Below are 17,571 nucleotides of genomic sequence, written 5' to 3'. Positions count from 1 at the left end.
ACTACAGTAATACACGCGTATGATCTATACCAGTGTATTACTGTAGTGCAGCGGCGGCATGAAGCGCACGGCGTCATAGCAACCAATGACGCCGTGCGCTCATGCTGTAAGCAGGATGCCAGGTCGGGATACCACGGCCGTGTGCATTCGGTCTGAGAAAGACTGGGGAAATAGTGTTTTTCCTCTGTGTGTATTAGCTAGGCTGGTAATGAGGATAAGTAGCAGCCTGCTGAGGAGCTTAGGTAAGGGTTCATACACACAAATGTATTATCTTTCCATGTCCGTTCCGTTTTTTTTTTGTGCACCGTATGCGGAACCATTCATTTCAATGGGTCTGAAAAAATACAGAAGCTACTCCGTGTGCATTCCAATTTCGTATGTCCGTATTTCCATTCCGCGAAAAATTTGAAAATGTCCTATCATTGTCCGCATTAAGGACAAGGATAGGATGGTTCTATTAGGGGCCAGCTGTTCCATTCTGCAAAATACGGAATGCACGCGGACGTCATCCGTATTTTGCGAGTATACGTTTTTTGCGGACCGCAAAATACATACAGTCGTGTGCATAAGGCCTAAATGTGGGCTGAGCTCCTCAATCAGGGCCCCCAGTATGAGGAAGAAGCAGGCTGCGCCAAGGCCTGTGGGAGCTGGGAGCCTCTGACGCTGTGTGGGGTAAGCACTGAGTTAGGCTTTGAGGAGCTGGGTGGTAGACCCAGATCCTGATAGAGACTAAACTATTGTGTAGTTAGTGGCCAGATGGCCGAGGATTTATGTTTGTTTGGACTGCTGTAAAAGTGACAATAAAGCTGATTGTGGCCAGTTTGCACCCAAATCTGCAGTGTTGGAGCGACTTCTTGAGGTGTGCCAAACTTTGGCACTCCAGCTGCTGTGAAACTATAATTCCCAGCATGCCTTATTCATTTCTATGAGAGTTCTGAGAAAAGCAGAGTAAGGATGAATGCTGGGAGTTGTAGCTTCTCAACAGCTGGAGTGCGGGAGGTTGCCTACCCCTGGTCTAAGGTGAGAAGACAACGATCCTGGAAAGCTAAGTGACCCCGAGTTGTCACAGGATCATTTATTAAGACCGCCGATTTAGACCCTGGTCTTAATAACCCTGTGCTCTGGCAGTGGATCCCAGATATAACTTTGGCGCATCCACTACCAGTGTAAATGTAAGCCGGCTTGCTTGCTGGCTTAAATTCATTTTCTACGCCTAAAACCAGCCCATCCCATTTCCCCACTACACCCCTTTGTTAGACCTGGCGTGTGTGGGAAAAAGTTTGATAGTAAATGTGTAGAGGGAAGTGCATATATATATATATATATATATATATATATATATATATATATTTTTTTTTTTTATATATATATACACATATACAGTACAGACCAAAAGTTTGGACACACCTTCTCATTCAAAGAGTTTTATTTATTTTCATTACTATGAAAATTGTAGATTCACACTGAAGGCATCAAAACTATGAATAACACATGTGGAATTATATACATAACAAAAAAGTGTGAAACAACTGAAAATATGTCATATTTTAGGTTCTTCACAGTAGCCACCTTTTGCTTTGATTACTGCTTTGCACACTCTTGGCATTCTCTTGATGAGCTTCAAGAGGTAGTCACCTGGCCTGTCCGGTTTAATAAGTGGGATTTCTTGCCTTATAAATGGGGTTGGGACCATCAGTTGCGTTATGGAGAAGTCAGGTGGATACACAGCTGATAGTCCTACTGAATAGACTGTTAGAATTTGTATTATGGCAAGAAAAAAGCAGCTAAGTAAAGAAAAACGAGTGGCCATCATTATTTTAAGAAATGAAGGTCAGTCAGTCCGAAAAATTGGGAAAACTTAGAAAGTGTCCCCAAGTGCAGTCTCAAAAACCATCAAGCGCTACAAAGAAATTGGCTCACATGCGGACCGCCCCAGGAAAGGAAGACCAAGAGTCACCTCTGCTGCGGAGGATAAGTTCATCCGAGTCACCATCCTCAAAAATCAGGTTAACAGCAGCTCAGATTAGAGACCAGGTCAATACCACACAGAGTTCTAGCAGCAGACACATCTCTAGAACAACTGTTAAGAGGAGACTGTGTGAATCAGGCCTTCATGGTAGAATATCTGCTAGGAAACCTCTGCTAAGGACAGGCAACAAGCAGAAGAGACTTGTTTGGGCTAAAGAACACAAGGAATGGACATTAGACCAGTGGAAATCTGTGCTTTGGTCTGATGAGTCCAAATTTGAGATCTTTGGTTCCAACCACCGTGTCTTTGTGCGACGCAGAAAAGGTGAACGGATGGACTCTACATGCCTGGTTCCCACCGTGAAGCATGGAGGAGGAGGTGTGATAGTGTGGGGGTGCTTTGCTGGTGACACTGTTGGGGATTTATTCAAAATTGAAGGCATACTGTACCAGCATGGCTACCACAGCATCTTGCAGCGGCATGCTATTCCATCCGGTTTGCGTTTAGTTGGACCATCATTTATTTTTCAACAGGACAATGACCCCAAACACACTTCCAGGCTGTGTAAGGGCTATTTGACCATAAAGGAGAGTGATGGGGTGCTGCGCCAGATGACCTGGCCTCCACAGTCACCGGACCTGAACCCAATCGAGATGGTTTGGGGTAAGCTGGACCGCAGAGGGAAGGCAAAAGGGCCAACAAGTGCTAAGCATCTCTGGGAACTCCTTCAAGACTGTTGGAAGACCATTTCAGGTGACTACCTCTTGAAGCTCATCAAGAAAATGCCAAGAGTGTGTAAAGCAGTAATCAAAGCAAAAGGTGGCTACTTTGAAGAACCTTAGAATATGAAATATTTTCAGTTGTTTCACACTTTTTTTGTTATTTATATAATTCCACATGTGTTAATTCATAGTTTTGATGCCTTCAGTGTGAATCTACAATTTTCATAGTCATGAAAATAAAGAAAACTCTTTGAATGAGAAGGTGTGTCCAAACTTTTGGTCTGTATTGTGTGTATATATATATATATATTGAGGAACAGAAGTATTTGAACACCCTGAAATTTTGCAAGTTCTCCCAGTTAGAAATCATTGAGGGGTCTGAAATTCGAATTGTAGGTGCATTCCAGTTCTCAGAAACAGAATAGAACATAAGTATTTGAACACCTGAGAAACAGCAAGAATTCTGTCTCTCAAAGACCTGTTACTGTGCCTCTACTCCACTCATTAATCTAACTTAGTAGCACCTGTCAGAGCTCTTTAAAGATACCTGTCCACTGCACAGTCAGTCAGACGCCAACTACTACCATGGGTAAGAACAAAGAGCTGTCGAAAGACACCAGAGACAAAATTGTGGACCTCCACAAGGCTGGAAAGGGCTAGGGGGCAATTGCCAAGCAGATTGGTGAAAATAGATCAACTGTTGGAGCCTCTGACTGGGGCTCCATGCAAGATCTCACCTCGTGGGGTATCATTGATGATAAGAAAGGTGAGGAATAAGCCCAGAACTACATGGTCAATGACATAAAGAGAGCCCCGAACCACAGTTTCAAAGGTCACTGTCGGTAGAACACTACACCATCATGGTTTCAAATTATGCAGTGCACAGAAGGTTCCCCTGCTGAAGTCATCACATGTCCAGGTCCGTCTGAAGTTTGCCAATGACCATCTGGATGATCCAGAGGAGGCATGGGAGAAAGTCATGTGGTCAGATGAGACCAAAGTAGAACCTTTTGGTCTAAACTTCACTCGTCGTGTTTGGAGAAAAAAGAAGGATGAGTTGCATCCCAAGAACACCATCCCAACTTTGAAGCATGGGGGTGGTAACATCATGCTTTAAGGGTGCTTCTCTGCCAAGAGGACAGGACGACTGCACTGTATTAAGCAGAGGATGAATGGGGCCATTTATTGGGTAATTTTGAGCAACAACCTCCTTCCCTCAGTCAGAGAATTGAAGATGGGTCGTGGCTGGGTCTTCCAACATGACAACAACCCAAAACACACAGCCAGGATAACCAAGGAGTGGCTCCGTAAGAAGCATATCAAGGTTCTGGAGTGCCTAGCCAGTCTCGAGACCTAAATCCAATAGAACATCTTTGGAGAGAGCTGAAACTCTGTGTTGCTCAGCGACAGATCTGACAGATCTAGAGGAGATCTGTGTGGAGGAGTGGACCAAAATCCATGTTGCAGTGTGTGCAACCCTGGTCAAGAACTACAGGAAACATTTGACCTCTGTAATTGCAAACAAAGGCTTCTGTACCAAATATTAACACAGATTTTCTCAGGTGTTCAAACAAGACAAATACATTCTTTAAAAATCATACAATGTGATTTCCTGTTTTTTTATTTTTTTTATTCTGTCTCTCAGAGTGGGAATGCACCTACAATGTGAATTTCAGACCCCTCCATGATTTCTAAGTGGAAGAACATGCAAAATCCCAGGGTGTAACAAATACTTCTGTTCCTCACTGTATATACCAGCCTAGTTATTATGCTATCCCCCCCTTCTGCTTAGGGATTGTTTATGACATGGCAGTGTGTTGCCATGGTGTATATGGGGGGGGGTGCTCTCATTTACACATTGGACATGAATTCTGTTGTACTTTTATCTGTACAGATCCTGAGTGAGCCTCAGGGGACCAATTGGCAGTTATCTATAACAGTCTGAGTGCATGCATTCCGTCAGACGCACAAGATGAGTCATATCCCTGCACCTTAGGTTGAAGAGGGGGAGGTGGGCTGCTATGTACTTATATTAGCCCAAGCCAGGACAAAGGCTCTTGGGGGGCTCATCACCACAAACAGAGGAAGGAGACACATGGAAGAGTGGACTTGAGATGAGCTGACCAGCCCATCCTGAAACAGACATTATGAACATTGGCTGAGTATCATTAACCCCTGTATTGCTCCCATTATTATTAACCCTTTCCAACTGCCACATATATATATATATATATATATATATATACACACTGTATATATATTAACCTCTGCATCACCCTGCCTTGTACCCCTACAATATATCCCTACTTCCTGCATTGGATCCTGTAACCCTTGTATTGTGTAACCCCTTGTAGGGCCAGTGTAGCATCAGGCGGGAGGGTGCTGCTGCTAATACAGTTGCAAGAAAAAGTATGTGAACCCATTGGAATGATATGGATTTCTGCACAAATTGGTCATAAAATGTGAACTGATCTTCATCTTAGTCACAACAATAGACAATCACAGTCTGCTTAAACTAATAACACACAAAGAATTAAATGTTACCATGTTTTTATTGAACACACCATGTAAACATTCACAGTGCAGGTGGAAAAGGTATGTGAACCCTTGGATTTAATAACTAGTTGAACCTCCTTTGAATAACTTCAACCAAACATTTCCTGTAGTTGCAGATCAGACGTGCACAACGGTTAGGAGTAATTCTTGACCATTCCTCTTTACAGAACTGTTCAGCAATATTCCTGGGATGTCTAGTGTGAATCGCTTTCTTGAGGTCATGCCACAGCATCTCAATTGGGTTGAGGTCAGGACTCTGACTGAGCCACTCCAGAAGGCATATTTTCTTCTGTTTAAGCCATTCTGTTGATTTACTTCTATGCTTTGGGTCGTTGTCCGGTTGCGCTTCAGCTGGTGGACAGATGGCCTTAAGTTATCCTGCAAAATGTCTTGATAAACTTGGGAATTAATTTTTCCTTCGATGATAGCAATCCGTCCAGGCCCTGACGCAGCAAAGCAGCCCCAAACCATGATGCCCCCACCATCATACTTCACAGTTGGGATGAGGTTTTGATGTTGGTGTGCTGTGCATCTTTTTCTCCACACATAGTGTTGTGTGTTTCTTCCAAACAACTCAACTTTGGTTTCATCTGTCCACAGAATATTTTGCCAATACTGCTGTGGAACATCCAGGTGCTCTTCTGCAAACTGTAAACGTGCAGCAACTTTTTTTGCACAGCAGTGGCTTCCTCTGTGGTTACCTCCCATGAAATCCATTCTTGTTTATTGTTTTACATATCGTAGATTCGCTAACAGGGATGTTAGCATATGCCAAAGACTTTTGTAAGTCTTTAGCTGACACTCTATGATTCTTCTTAACCTCATTGAGCAGTCTGTGCTGTGCTCTTGCAGTCATCTTTACAGGACGGCCACTCCTAGGGAGAGTAGCAGCAGTGCTGAACTTTCTCCATTTATAGACAATTTGCCTTACCGTGGACTGATGAACAGCAAGGCTTTTGGAGATACTTTTATAACCCTTTCCAGCTTTATGCAAGTCCTTCTGGGAGCTCTTTTGTGTGAGGCATCATTCACATCAGGCAATGCTTCTTGTGAAAAGCAAACCCAGAACTGGTGTGTGTTTTTTATAGGGCAGGGCAGCTGTAACCAACACCTTCAATCTCATCTCATTGATTGGACTCCAGTTGGCTGACACCTCACTCCAATTAGCTCTTGGAGAGGTCATTAGTCTAGGGGTTCACATACTTTTTCTACCTGCACTGTGAATGTTTACATGGTGTGTTCAATAAAAACATGGTAACGTTTAATTCTTTGTGTGTTATTAGTTTAAGCAGCCTGTGATTGTCTATTGTTGTGACTTAGATGAAGATCAGATTACATTTTATGACCAATTTGTGCAGAAATCCATATCATTCCAATGGGTTCACATACTTTTTCTTGCAACTGTCGTGTGTGAGTGTATGTCTAGCTAGATTTTGGGGTGGAATTATAGTTGGAATTGTATAGTGTTAGTGTAATTAGGTTTATTATTGTGCTGTTAGTATATTACTGTGTGTGTGTCTATATATATATATATATATATATATATATATATAAAACCATTGATATAAATATATATATATGAAATAATTGACTGTAAAAGTGTTATTGGTTTAATAAATACTGTATTATTTAAATACAGCTTATAGTCTTTTATAGCAGCCGCAAGTCAGCGCACGCAGTTCAGGAAAGAGGGAGAGCAACAGGTAAAATAAAGGAAATAGTCGGAGTCAGCAATAGCTGATCTACGTCCGTTTATTAATATGAATTATTAATATTAACTCCAAATATTAATAATTAATATTCCCTTTTACAAAATGACTCCCTATGTGCTTCTGATATGAAATTATTGATGAAGGCACAAGATTTTGGATAAAATATCAAATAGAAGAAACCTGCGGTTTGTTGCATTTTTCTATAGTGAATCTGAATTGTGGTCGATTGGGGATATTGACATAAACGCACTTGTTTGGTTGTGCTGAAAAACTGTTTTATTCACAACTTTATCCACAGCTTTAAAGGGAACCTGTCAAACTCCCTTATGTTGCTCTCTGAGGACATCATAGTGTAAGCAGTCTGTCACTGGTATGTTAAAAATAAAGCAGTCTTATAGAACTCTGCTCTGAAAGATTTGTCTTCCTCATACACAAGCTGCCTACGTTTTCAGGATTATGATTGACAGTTTTTTCCTAAGTAGGAAGTACGGGGAAAAAACTGTCAATCAAAGCAGGCAGTATAAGACTTTGTTCACATCACGGATTTGGCACATAACTGAGCAGAACGGAACCTAAGAACCCCGTAGATTATAATGGGGTCTGTTAGGTTTCCGCTCAGAGGAAGATTTTTGAAGCGGAGACAGTCCTGCATGCACAACTTTTGTCTCCGCTCCCAAATCTTCCTCTGAGCGGACCCCATTATAATCTATGGCAGGGATTGGCAAACTGCGTCTCTCCAGCTGTTGTAAAACTACAGATCCCATCATGCCCTGCTGTAAGCTGATAGCTGTAGGCAGACTGGGAGTTGTAGTTTTACAACAGCCGGAGAGGCACAGTTTGCCTATCCCTGGTCTATAGGGTCCTTAGGTTCCGTTCTGCTCAGTTATGCGCCGAAACCTTCCTTTCCATTCTCCTGCTCCTAAACAGAGCAGGAGAACAGAAAGGCTCAATGGTGATGTGAACAAAGCCAAAGGAAGCTAAAAAGTTCCCTTTAAAGAAGCACTCCCCCAAAAGTTTACCTTTTAGAAAGGTACATGATGTAAACTGTAGTGAAGTTATAATTGTCTCACCGGTGACAGTATTTGTGAGTTATCTCCTCCCTTCTGATCTTCAACTGTGTACTGTGACCAACACTCTGACTTTCCAAATAACATAGCATCTTATGTATGGACAGGAAGCCAGAAATAACTCTTACAGGGATGAATATAGAAGTAACTGACTTCCTGTCCTGTGTCAGTTGGAAATCAGAGTCCTGGTCACATGACACAGCTGAGGATCAGAAGGGAGGTTATAACTCACAAATACAGTCACCGGTAAGAAGATTACCTTCACTACAGTTTATATTATTTACCTTTCTAACAGATCAGAGAATAAAGATTTTTGTGGGAATGCTTCATTAAGCGTGCCCTAAAAACAAATCTTTTTAGGGTGGACGATCGTATTCCCTAATATAACGCTTCTCCATTCACCCCTATAATATTATTCCTCAGAACTCCTTCCGATGTCACCTGGTGACAAGAATCAAAGAGTGGGGATCATTATATCTCTGTTCAAAGGGGACGGGCAGTCCTGGGCTTTTTCTCTGCCGACCGGTTCACCATCCCTCCAGTCGGTAAATGAATTTTTTAGAGCCTTGTGCTTGATTTATGATGACCCAGACTGGGTCTCTATGGCTTAATCTAAGCCGTGCAGTTTGTTAAAGGGAGAACGTACTGCAGAGTCGTATTGTGCAGAATTTAGAAGATGGGCAACTGACTTGGGGTGGAATGATCCTGCATTCCGGAGTCTGTTTTGTCAGGGGTTATCTGAGAGGTTGAAAGATGCCCTTGCTTTTCATGAGTATTCCAATTCATTGGAGACAGCCATGTCTTTGGCAGTGCGGATTGATAGATGTCTTAGAGAGAAGTATAAGATTCCTCTTGAGTGGGGGGTCCCGTCTGTAAGTGGATCTGTCCCACCTAGTCCTCGGGGTAATATGACTTTTGAATCTGGGGCAGGAGAGGAGCCTATGCAGTTGGGCCAGGTTTCCTTTTGATCAGGTGATAGGGATTTTAGGAAGCTGAATAAGCTATGTTACTTCTGTGGAAAAGAAGGTAATTTTGTTTATGTGTGTCCTTTTGTTAAACTTCAAAGCGGTAATGAAAAACTACGGAGGTATTCACATAAAGAGAAAAAAATAACTTCCCTGACTCTTGGTAGTGTGAATGGGGAGTCTGAGCAAGCAAATATGTATTCTCCCTGCAATTCCCGTTTCCACCTGCCTGCCATGGTGGCGCTAGACTCAGGAAATTTTGATTTTGAGGTATTTGTTGACAGTGGTGCGGGGGTAAACCTTGTTGATTTTCATTTCCTCCAAAATCTTGGTTTTAGAACTAGCACTTTAGATAAAGAGATACCAGTGTTTGCTATTGATTCCTCTCCTCTCTCACAAAAGAGTCTTACTCATATCGTTCATGACATTCAGTTAAGGGTGGGTGATTCACATGTTGAGTCCATTTCTTTTTTTGTTATGAAGGGCTTGCCTGCTCCAATGGTTCTGAGTTTACCGTGGTTGATAAAGCATAACCCTACTATTGACTGGCAAACAAGACAAATCAGTAGCTGGAGTGAATTTTGTTCGGACAACTGTCTTTGTGCTTCTATCTCAGGGGTGTCTACTAAGGTCCTTCCTCAGTTTCTCTCTGATTTTGCGGACGTATTCTCGGAGAGTGGAGCTCAGGAGTTGCCCCCCCATCGAGAATATGATTGTCCGGTCAATCTCATCCCTGGAGCTAAACTGCCAAAATCTTGACTATACAACCTTCCCCAACCCAAAAGAGAAGCTATGCAGAAGTATATTGCAGAGAGTTTGGCAAAGGGACATATTAGGCCATCTAAGTCCCTAAGACGGATCACTTAGACCGTGTTTAGATTTCCGGGAATTGAATCTCATTGCGGTCCGTGATCCGTATCCCCTTCCTTTGATTTCTGATCTATTTGATCAAATTGGTGGAGCCAAGGTGTTCTAAAAGTTGGATTTAAGAGGAGATTATAATCTGATCAGAATTAAGGAAGGAGATGAGTGGAAAATGGCCTTCAATACACCCGAAGGTCATTTCGAGAATCTTGTCATGCCCTTTGGTTTAACTAATGCGCCAGCGGTCTTTCAGCGATTTGTCAATTATATTTTCCATCATTTAGTGGGAAGGTTTATTGCTATTTACCTTGATGATATACTAATTTACTCACCCGATTTGGAGACCCATCAGGATCAGAAGTGGGGGTCAGAGCAGTTCTGTCGCAAGGTCCATCCCCTAGCAAATGGCATCCGTGTGCTTTTTTCTCCAAGAAACTCTCGGCCGCTGAAAGAAATTATGATGTAGGAAATAGAGAGTTGCTGGCCATTAAATTGGCCTTTGAGGAATGGCGTCATTGGTTGAAGGGGGCTACTCATCCTATTATGGTATATACTGACCACAAGAATTTGGCTTACCTGCAGTCTGCTAAGCACCTGAATCTTAGACAGGCTAGATGGTCACAGTTTTTTTACTAGGTTCAATTTTGTGGTCACCTTTCACCCTGGGGTTAAAAACGTCAAGGCAGATGTGTTGTCACATAGTTTTCCTGGAGAGAGTGATTCGGAGGATCCCACTCCGATTTTGGCTGATGGGGTGGTGGTTTCCGCTCTGTACCCTGAGTTAGAGATGGAGGTGTTGGGGGCCCAGGAGGAGGCTCCTGATTCTTGTCCTCCAGACAAGTTGTTTGTTCCTGCTGAACTGCGATACAAGGTGTTCAAGGAACATCATGATACGGTCCTTGCGGGACATCCTGGAAGCAAATCCACCATAGATCTTATTTCCTGGAGATTCTGGTGGCCAGGGTTGCGCAAGGGTGTGGAGGGTTATGTGACAGCTTGTGAGAACTGTGCACGCGCAAAGGTGGCTCACACTCGGTCTTCAGGATCACTTCTTCCTGTATCTATCCCATCTCGTCCTTGGACGCATTTGTCCATGGACTTTATTACCGATTTACCGAGTTCCTCTGGGAAAACAGTTATTTTGGTGGTAAGATGGCCCACTTTGTACCGTTACCTAGCTTGCCCAATGCCAAAACTCTCGCTCAGGTTTTTATTGATAACATTGTGAAACTACATGGCATTCCCTCTGATGTGGTGTCTGATAGGGGGGCGCAATTTGTTTCCATGTTTTGGAGGGCGTTCTGCTCTCGTCTGGGAATTTAACTGTCTTTTTCTTCGGCTTTTCATCTCCAGTCGAATGGTCAGACAAAGCGCACTAACCAAAACCTGGAGACCTATTTGAGGTTTTTTGTTGCCGAGAACCAGGATGACTGGTCCTCGTTCTTGTCTCTAGCCGAATTTGCCTTGAATAACCGTAGACAGGAGTTCACTGATAAGTCGCCATTTTTTGGCACATATGGTTTTCACCCACACTTTGGTACTTTTTCTGGGACTGGATCTTCTGGGATCTATGGTAACATAGTAACATAGTACATAAGGCCGAAAAAAGACATTTGTCCATCCAGTTCGGCCTGTCATCCTGCAAGTTGATCCAGAGGAAGGCAAAAAAAAACTTAAAACTGTGAGGTAGAAGCCAATTTTCCCCACTGTAGGGGAATAAAAAAAATCTTTCCCGACTCCAATCAGGCAATCAGAATAACTCCCTGGATCAACGACCCCTCTCTTGTAGCTATAGCCTGTAATATTATTACACTCCAGAAATACATCCAGGCCCCTCTTGAATTCCATTATTGTACTCACCATCACCACCTCCTCAGGCAGAGAGTTCCATAGTCTCACTGCTCTTACCATAAAGAATCCTCTTCTATGTTTGTGTACAAACCTTTTCTCTAGACGCAGAGGATGTCCCCTCATCACAGTCACAGTCCTGGGGATAAATAGATGATGGGATAGATCTCTGTACTGACCCCTGATGTATTTATACATAGTAATTAGATCTCCCCTCAGTCGTCATTTTTCTAAAGTGAATAACCCTAATTTTGATAATCTTCCAGGGTACTGTAGTTGCCCCATTCCAGTCATTACTTTAGTTGCCTCCTCTTGACCCGCTCCAGATTTGCTATGTCTGCCTTGTTCACTGTACACAATACTCCATGTGTAGTCTGACTAGCGAAGTGGTAGGACTATGTTCTTATCACGGGCATCTATGCCCCTTTTGATGCAACCCATTATCTTATTGGCCTTGACAGCAGCTGCCTGACACAGTTTTTTTTTTATTCCTAGATACTTTTCCATGTCAGTGTTACCGAGTGTTCTACCATTTAGTATGTACAGGTGACTTGCATTATTCCTTACCATGTGCATAACTTTACATTTGTCAGTGTTAAACCTTATCTGCCACTTATCTGCCCAAGCCTCCAATCTATCCAGATCCCTCTGTAGTAGTATACTGTCCTCTTCTGTGTTAATTACTTTACACAGTTTAGTGTCATCTGCGAAAAATTTTATTTTACTATGCAAGCCTTCTACAAGATCATTAAAAAATATATTGGAGAATAGGGCCTAATACTGACCCCTGAGGTACCCCACTAGTGACAGTGACCCAATCTGAGTGTGTACCGTTAATAACCATCCTCTGTTTTCTATCACTCAGCCAGTAACTTACCCACATACAGACATTTTCTCCCAGTCCGAGCACTCATTTTATATACTAACCTTTTATGTGGTACAGTGTCAAATGCGTTGGAGAAGTCCAGATATACGACATCAATTGATTCGCTGCTGTCAAGTCTAGAACTTACCTCCTCATAGAAACTTATTAAATTAGTTTAGCATGACTGATCCCTCATAAAGCCATGCTGATATGGTGTTATTTGCTTATTTCCGTTGCGATGCTCTAAGATAGCATCTCTTAGAAAACCTTCAAACAGTTTACCCACAACAGATGTTAAACTTACCGGCCCTTTTTGAATATTGGCACCACATTTGCTATGCGCCAATCCTGTGGGACATTCCCTGTCAGTATAGAGTCTGCAAATATCAGAAATAAGGGCCTGGCTATAACGTTACTTAATTCCCTTAAGATACGGGGGTGTATGCCATCCCGTCCTGGCGATTTGTCTATTTTAATCTTTTTAAGTCGCTGTTGTACTTCTTCCTGGTCAGACAGGACACTTTTAATGGGGAATTTATTTTTACATTCAGCCTCAGTGAATACATCTATCTGGCGGAAGATCCAAGTTAATTTGGAAAAGATGGGTGAAAGATATAAACGGATGGCTGACAGGAGACGTATGACTGGTCCGGACCTGTGTGTGGGTGATTCGGTGTGGTTGTCCACTAAAAACATTAAGCTTAAGGTACCATCTTGGAAATTGGGTCCAAGATTTATTGGCCCTTAAAAATCTGTGCGATTGTCAAACCGGTGGCGTTTCGTCTGGCTCTTCCTAAGACCTGGAAGATCCATAATGTGTTTCACAGGTCTTTATTAAAGAAATAAACCATCTCTATTGCCACCTTCCCCTGTCCTGGTGGATGGCAATTTGGAGTTTGAGATCTCTAAGATTCTCGACTCACGTGTTCTTCTGGGTTCCCGACCAGGACCTGGTGCACTGGAAGGGATACGGTCTCGAGGAAAGAATGTGGGTTCCGGCTACTGATTTCAGTGCTAGCCGCCTGGTGAGGGCCTTTCACAGGGCACACCCGGATAAAGTTGGTCCGGGGTGTCCGGAGGTCACCCATAGAAGGGGGGGTACTGTCACGCCTTGCCCTATGAATGTGCAGAGGTCTGTCAGACTGGCTGCACATGTCTGACTTCTCTGTTTGTTTTGATTTGGGTTTGAGCGGGATCTACCTTCCCTCAAGTGTACTAGGTTTCACTAGTACTTTCATTGTTAGTGAGGCTATTTATCCCTCCTTCCCCCAGTTGCCTGTGCGAGTTATAGTTCTTTTCTGGGAGCTCTTGATGTGTGGTAGATTGTCTGCTCCGGCTCTGCTCAAGATAAGTCCTCTCCGTTATTTGCCTTTGTGTGTTTTATCTAGGCCTCTAGGGAGACGCTTGCTTCCTCCTGGTTTGAAGAAGCAGGTTGCCTCTTTCCTTTTTACCTGCTGCTTAGGATTTGCCCAGGGTGTTTAGGTTTAGGCACGAGGGCATGTACATATCCGCCATATGAGTATGCACATGGGCACAGCAGTTAAGGGAAAACTTTTAGGGATCGCTAGGAGGTTATCCTTTTCTCCCTAGCTTTTAGGCCTAGGCGTTTGTTCTGTCTGTTTTCCTGTGTTTGCTTATTTCCCCCTTACCTACCTATCGTGACATCCATATAGTCCTTGCCAACGTCTGTCGTATGCGAACAATTTCATAATTAGCATCGATACTTGTGCCAGTAACTTCAGGACACGAATCAACATCTTGACTTCCACCTCTGACAAATTACATTGGCTCTCACGTGAGTAAACAGGAGCGGGGGGCCTTGCGCAGTATACCATGCGGGACGCCGCAAAACACGCACCGAATCCCGCTCATGCAAAAGCCTGTGAGTATACCGCACGATTCAGAGGAATGCTTTAGTGATTTGCTGGTTGTGATTCTTGATTTTTCAAACGTTCTTACCAATTCGGAACTGAGTCTACTATTGTGTGGTCAAACTTCTCAAGTATATTACTTGGAATACTATGAACAAATAGTGTGGAACAATACTCTCACAAATAGTGTGGAACAATAATACTATTTTACGCCTTGGAGGTTCCGTGGAATTTTTTCTCGCTTATTATTTGGAGGGGGATCGCCTTCACAGCCGCTGGCACTCCGCCTTTACCTGATATACAGCTGTGCTGCCCAATCCTTACTTTTTCTACGTGGAACAATAATAGATAGACTGATTTACTACATGTGGTATATGTTCCGAGTTGCGATTTTGCAATGGTCGGATGGACAAATTATGAATCTTTTCGATTTGAGGTCAATGTGATTCATCACACGGTGGACTGGTTTGGTCATACAATTGTTTCTCCGTGCCTAGTCCTTGGTTCTGGTGGGTTGATAGCCCTTACAAGTCTGGCAGACTACCATTAGATTATCTTTTATTAAGGGCTTTTATATGTAAATGCATGCATTTTAAAGTTTGTTATTTTATCTGTATTTTATGTTGAATTAAATAACCACCTACTCCAGATAAGTGTGAGTGCCCAGCTTTTTATTAATTTTGTTACTTATATTATAGATTGGGTGAATCTGTTTGCTGTGAGCACCCCTCTTTGGAATCAGATGCGGTAGTGCTACCATTATACCTTTTCATTTATAATACTTGTGCTTTCTTATATGGCAGAGGGGCTTGTGAGCCCAGGTGTAACTGTTACCTCTGCACCCCTTATCATACAAAGGGTTTTGGGATCAAATGTAAAATAGATAGGATATCTTGTAAATATGCAGAAATAGAAAATTCATTAACATGACTAATTGTTTCTGTTTTCATTCTATGATTGCCTCCATGCTTCTCTGCATTAAAAGCATAACTTGAAGAGACTCCAATGCTAAATACACTCCTCAACATAGACATTGCAAAACCAGATACAAATGTGTGAATAATATGCAAAGGATAATAAAATGGAAGCAAAATATTTAAAACATCTCAATGTAGTCAGTATTTAGTACCACTTGTAGAAATACATGCACATACCGGTCTTTGCATGCCATCAGTGAGGTTATTAACTGTTATCTGAGGAATGTTCTGCCACTCTGAATGCATTTGGGCACACAAATCATCAAGATTCACTGCTGGCAGCTCCCTTTGTAATTACCAACCAATGGCATCCCAGATGTGCTCAATGGCAGACAAGTCTCGAGATGCTGCAAGCCATAGTAGCATGTTTGAGCAATGCAGACTGCTCACAGTAACACAAGCAACATGAGGCCTGGTGTTCTCCTGTTGAAAAATGGCTTCTGGGGCATTTTGAAGAAATGGTGGTACATCTGGTTCCATGACCAAATCAATGTATAGCCAGGCTGTTAGTGTACCTGAAATAAAGACTAGAGTGCTCTGGCCACTGTACATTATGCCACCCAACATCATAATCCCGGGAGCAGGATTGGTGTAACGTTTCCTTAGGAAGGCCTTTTCATGGAGTTGTCCAATGTGGTCTCCAGACCAATCTCCAGCTATCATTGTGTCAGAGACAAAAGTGTGACTCATCACTGAAAGAGGGTAGACCTCCATTCCAGCCTTCATTGCCTTCTTGTTGTGCATCATGATAGCCTTTGAGAGCGGCGGTGTGTAGTGATGTCGCGAACATAAAATTTTCCGTTCGCGAGCGGCGAACGCAAATTTCCGCAAATGTTCGTGAACGTGCGAACCGTGTGAACCGCAATATACATCAATAGGTAATGGAAAAGTTGTTTCAAGGGGACTAACACCTAGACTGTGGCATGCCGGAGGGGGATCCATGGCAAAACACCCATGGAAAATTACGTAGTTGACGCAGAGTGTGGTAAGTTGAAATCGCAATGCGATTTATAGAACTTGAATTAATCGCATTGCGATTTCAACTTTCTCAAATCCGACAGTACATTCTAGCATGGAGTCGTTTCCATGGTGATGGGGACGCTCCATGAGCACGGAAGTCAGCAGAAGTTCTGTTGAAATCGCAATGCGATTTATAGAACTTGAATTAATCGACTCCATGCTAGAATGTACTGTCGGATTTGAGAAAGTTGTAATCGCAATGCGATTAATGCAGGTTATATTAATCGCATTGCGAATTCAACTTAGAGCTGCTGGGTTCCTAATGGTTGTATTGCTAGAATATAACGAAGATTGAGAATATAGTGCTATATTTGTTATATTTGTCAATTCTAGCAATACAACCATTAGGAACTTAGTTAGCTTGCATTCGCTAGCTTGAATTCGCAATGCGATTAATATAACCTGCATTATTCGCATTGCGATTACAACTTAGATCTGAGTTCCTAATGGTTGTATTGCTAGAATTGACAACGAATATAGCACTATATTCTCAATCTTCGTTATATTCTATCAATATAACCATTAGGAACCCAGCTCTAAGTTGTAATCGCAATGCAAATAAAATAACCTGTATTAATCACATTGCGATTACAACTTTGTGACACTGCAGCTTCAGAATTAATCTAAGATGGATGCTGTCCTTGCTTTTTGATAGGCGGTGGGAGGGTCTGGGAGGGAGGGTATGCTGATTGGCTGGAATGTGTCTGCTGACTGTGAGGTACAGGGTCAAAGTTTGCTCAATGATGGTGTATAGGAGGCGGACCGAACATCGCATAAGTTCGCCCGCCGTGGCGAACATGCGATATTCGGCGGGAACTGTTCGCCGGCGAATAGTTTGGGACATCTCTAGCGGTGTGAGGTCAATGTAGCTGGTGGTGTACCTGGACATCTGGCTTATTTCCCAGTGTTGTGCAAACACCTTCTGATGGTTTGTGTAGACATTGTTTGCCACCCTAGGCTTGGGATGTGACATCCAATTTCACTTGCAGTACAGAGCAGATCATTACGCGTTTTTCTGCTCAGACAATCCGTCTGTGCAAAGGTTCACCTTTGCACCTCTTGCTGTCATTCTAGTTCCTTGTTGTTCTCCCAACCACTGGGCTATGTACCAATAAACAGTGCTGACATCTCGTCC

At 42.8% G+C, this 17,571-nt stretch overlaps 1 protein-coding gene across 1 annotated transcript in view; it reads right to left on the bottom strand.

Moving 5' to 3' along the window:
• The window catches only part of LOC122942041 (vasoactive intestinal polypeptide receptor 1-like), a 206,122-nt gene that overhangs the window by 94,444 nt on the left and 94,107 nt on the right, over positions 1-17,571 (bottom strand). The gene's annotated exons all lie outside the window — the stretch shown is intronic.

Source organism: Bufo gargarizans, chromosome 6, assembly GCF_014858855.1.
Source record: "Bufo gargarizans isolate SCDJY-AF-19 chromosome 6, ASM1485885v1, whole genome shotgun sequence".
In the NCBI taxonomy this organism is placed as follows: Eukaryota; Metazoa; Chordata; class Amphibia; order Anura; family Bufonidae; genus Bufo; species Bufo gargarizans.
Note: the sequence above shows the minus strand (reverse complement) of the source record. Positions and strands in the feature narration are given on the sequence as shown.